The 4,353-nt window shown below is 42.1% G+C and overlaps 1 long non-coding RNA gene across 1 annotated transcript; it reads left to right on the plus strand.

The window, feature by feature from the left end:
- The first annotated feature begins 284 nt into the window (after window positions 1–284).
- On the plus strand, window positions 285–932 carry LOC114459631 (uncharacterized). The gene is made up of 2 exons (XR_003673434.1): window positions 285–314; window positions 716–932. It is a non-coding gene; the product is annotated as an uncharacterized LOC114459631 (long non-coding RNA).
- The last annotated feature ends 3,421 nt before the right edge of the window (window positions 933–4,353 follow it).

Genomic DNA, 4,353 nt, shown 5'->3' on the forward strand with positions numbered 1-4,353 from the left:
AACGGCGACAACCAGGCTCTGTTTGTTTCCACCATCAACTATGGAGGACCTCCGTCAATTCACTGCTCCTAACCTCGGAAGGAACGTCGGCTTTCCTGGCTTCACCAGGTTAACCAGCGCCACATCCAACTCGGTGAGCTTCACTGACCGCTTCAGAAGCTACAGCTGGATGATGACTGCTTCCAGCGGTACCTGTGGATGACCAGCGCCCGATTCGACGACCTGCTGGGTCGGATTGGCCCACGGATGTCCCTGCAGGATACCAACTACCGGAGCTCCCTCTCTGCAGCCGAACGACTGTCGGTCTGTCTCCGGTAAGTTTCATAAGCAACCGAAGATGCCATGATTCATCAGACACATCTCTCAAATACACAATAAAGATAGATACTATATTAATCCCTGCTTTATTATTGTTTTTTATCATAAATATATTACAACTAAAATAAAAGTTAATCATTATAATAAATTATTTACTATTGTTATTTTTTGTCCTCTGGAGACCTATTCTGGAAGATGAGGCTTGTTTCATTAATATTTATTGTTTTTAACTCTTATTAATAAATCATTATTTATTTACTATTGTTAATTATTGTCATCTGGCAGATAAGGCCTGTTCTCTCTAATCTCTCCACCTTTTATGCACACGTAGACACACCCACATTATATATATCTGATTATCAATGATCTGAGCTTTTCTATGTTGTTCACTGTGCAGGTATCTGGCCACAGGTGACTCCTTCAGGACCACAGCTAACAGCTATGGACGAGAGGTCTTCACATCGTACTTCTCTGCAGGAGCCGTTCCATGGCTAGACATATTGCACCAGCACACCCAAAACGACTATTTAAAGAGTCAACCACCTACCTCTATAGAGCAAACTTCCTACTGTATTAACATGTGTATAATAAATATGGAAGAATGAGAAGAGAAACGTCTGTCAGCTTCATTTTTAACCAGAAAGAAATAATCCAAGAAACCTCACCTCTGAAATTAATTAAAGGCATTAAAGGTCTCACAGAGAATCAATATGAGGAAACTATATATTCTTGTATGAACAAAATATATAACCTTGATGTGGTGTACACATTGCTGTTAAGATGCATTGATAGAAATTAAAAAGAAAGCAAAAGTACACTTTAAAATGTGTTTTTAATCAACAATTCTGAAAGAACACCATGTACATTAACATAATACCTCAATTTTAAACAAACTGTTTACTTCAATATTATAATACTTACATAATAAACAAACTAGTATAAACAACTATTCACAATGTGGTTCCTGCCATGCAAAGAGTCCCACCCACCCCAGCCCATCCAGCCCAATCAAAAACCTAATTAAAATTTTCCAAATTTAGTGTTACCGGATGATAATCAAGAAGTTTAAAACTTTGAAATTTAACGTTCCCTAAATTCTGGTGGCACTTTTTGCAGGATAGGAAGCAGGTCTCTGAAAAACATCTCATCCTCAGTCAGAGCCGGTGGTGAGGAGGTGGTCTCCTGAAGGTCTGTAGGATAAGCTGCTCCACCTCTCTTGGAGAGACTTGGCTGGGCCTCTTCTTTGTTCTTTTTCCTTAAAAATAAACAAACACATTATATATATATATATATATATATTAATAGCTTATCAAGTCACTGTTACTTAAATAAGATCATAGATATATTTTAATTAAACATTAAATGAGGTAATGATCAACATTGTCATCACTGATATACCAAACATTTATAGATACATTTTATTTATAACAGAATGCAAAACAACTTCTGTCATGTTCATATCAGATGGTTTGGCTGCACTGGTTTCTGCAGGAGATGCTGCTGCAGCACCATCACCATCATCAGCATCTTCTCCTGCTCCCTGAGCACTATCTGTTCCCCCTCCCTGTCCTTCTCAATCACTCATCTGATTGTTTACCTCTGAGTGACAGCAAACACAATATATGAAACACATTACTGTACATGTTAAATCACTATACTAGATTTAGATCCCCCACTAGAAGAAGCCCTGTGATGCATAAAGACCTGAATATTAACCTGGTATATATTTCTACATGTCTGCACTGATAAACAAACCTCCACTCTCTGATGGTTGACCATACACTGTGGTCCTGTCTTCCTCAACCCTCTACCCCATGTTGCTGCTTGTCTCTCGCGGTGAAACAAAGGGGTCGATGAAGGACATGACCACAGGGTATTTCCACAGTTTGGATGTTCCTGCAGCTGACCCACTACGCTTCTCCTGACTTTTTTTTCCTCTCATAACCCATAAGTGAAAATAGCTGGTGTTAGCGGATAATGCTATCATTAGCTAATGCTATCCTCACTCACTGCCGACTTTCAAAGATGAAAACTACAGAGAGAACATTTACCTGCTGCTCCACCTCCTCGCTGATTCTCCTCCACGCCAAATCCTTCCTGGTCCTGGTCCTGGTTAAAATAACAGGCCGTGTCATACAGCTCCCGGTGGTCACACACCGCTACGATTAGCTTCTCCTCAATGGTTGAACGGGTGAAAATACTGGTTTCCGTGTTGCCTGCCTGACGTCATTGCCAACAAGGACTCTGATTGGCGTTCGCGCCTGCGCGTCACGCGAAACTGCCGCTGGAGTTCAATATTTTCAACTCAAGCGAACGGCGAATAACGCGAAAATCGGGAGCGCGCTTGCCGCAGCATTCGCGTTCAACGCGCGAAACAGTTCGCGCCGCCCCACCGGCGAATAATTCGCCTCCCAGCGCGTCTAAACCATTGACTTTGCATGTAATCTGTTCGCTTGTGCCGCAGACACCGCGTTTGGTGTGAACGTAGCATTAGATGGACCTTGAACTGAGACATGTTTGAATACTTTACATTGTAGTGTTGCACAAATGTTTGATCATTTTGTTTTTGCCTTCTTCACATGACAAATCACAGCACTTTATACAGCAGCATATTATGTGTTTTGTTCATTGCTGTTGGTTTTGCTTTAAAAAAAGTCTTAAATTGTCTTAAATTTGACATAAAAAGTGTGCAGCAACCACTGTTTCTGGTGTACGGTTCATACTGTTAATAAATGTTGATGGTACTTGTAACCCTCAGGTTGATCCAGGCTGATTAAAACCATCCCATCTGAGCTGAGACATGAACTGATCCATTTATTCACACATTAGTTCTTCTAATGTCTTTAAACACTTTTATTGATACACACAGACCTGGTCAGAGCAGGTTACACTCCCAGTTAGGATCATGGAAAATAACATTTGCTCCATCTCAGTATCTAGTTTAGACTTTTTTTTAGATCTGTGTCCTGGGTATGATGGGTTCACGAGGTGAACAGTACTCAGCCATGTTGGGAAGTCCAGAAATCACACAGCATCTCACCCAATCATAGTGGTCCATGCCAGAAAATACCACAGACCAAGTATTTGTAGTGTAGTCATAGCACTCAACAATTCTGTTTTCTGTGCTACAAGAGACAACAAAGATCTTCTTGTTCATCACTGCAATGTCAAAGTAACTGTGTGTGTGGACCATTTCAGGGACATCGTACCAGGTGTTGGTCACTGGGTCATAAGCCTCAGCAGACCTCAGATCTCTGGACCCATCGCTTCCTCCAACTGCAAAAATGTGGCTCATATATGCAACGACCCCAAGTCTATAACGAGGTGTTCCCATAGGAGTGATCAGTGTCCACTGGTTGGTGTCTGGGTTGTAATACTCAGCAGTATTCAGTGCTCTATTACTCCATCCTCCACATATGTAAATCTTGTTGTTCAGTGTGGTGCAGCTGGCGCTGATCCTCTCTTCATTCATTGATGCAATGAACGTCCACTGGTTGATGTTGGGCTGGTAGCGTTCAGCAGTTCTTAGTGAGGTCCAATCATCCCTGCAGCCCCCCATAGCGTAGATGCATCCCTTTAGCACGGTAACACTCATTAAGGACTGTGACTCCTGCATTGGTGACATCTCCTGCCAAGTGTGTGTGACTAGGTTAAACCTCCACACTCTGTTAGAGGGGTCGGTCCATCCTATACCACTACCCACAATGTAGAAGCATCTACCAAGGAAGACAGTGCTGTAGAGGTCTAAGTGAGTCATGGAATCGTCCAGACTGGGATGAGTGTGAACTGTGATCCAGCTGTTAGTTCTGTAGTCAAAGGCCTTTATGGTCTTAGAAAATATTCTAAACATCAGTAAGACGGCGTTTGGCAAGCGACGGCAAAACAAGGTGTTGTTGATCCCAGACTCAGAGCAGAGTAACGAAGGTTGAGACATGACTTTAAGGGTATCAGAGACCAAGAGGTGGGACTCAGGGTTTGTTTTTACCACCTCATTGTTAAGCACATTGTCTGTGATGTAACTTTTGTCCATCAGCC

Source organism: Gouania willdenowi, unplaced genomic scaffold, assembly GCF_900634775.1.
Source record: "Gouania willdenowi unplaced genomic scaffold, fGouWil2.1 scaffold_332_arrow_ctg1, whole genome shotgun sequence".
Classification (NCBI taxonomy): Eukaryota; Metazoa; Chordata; class Actinopteri; order Blenniiformes; family Gobiesocidae; genus Gouania; species Gouania willdenowi.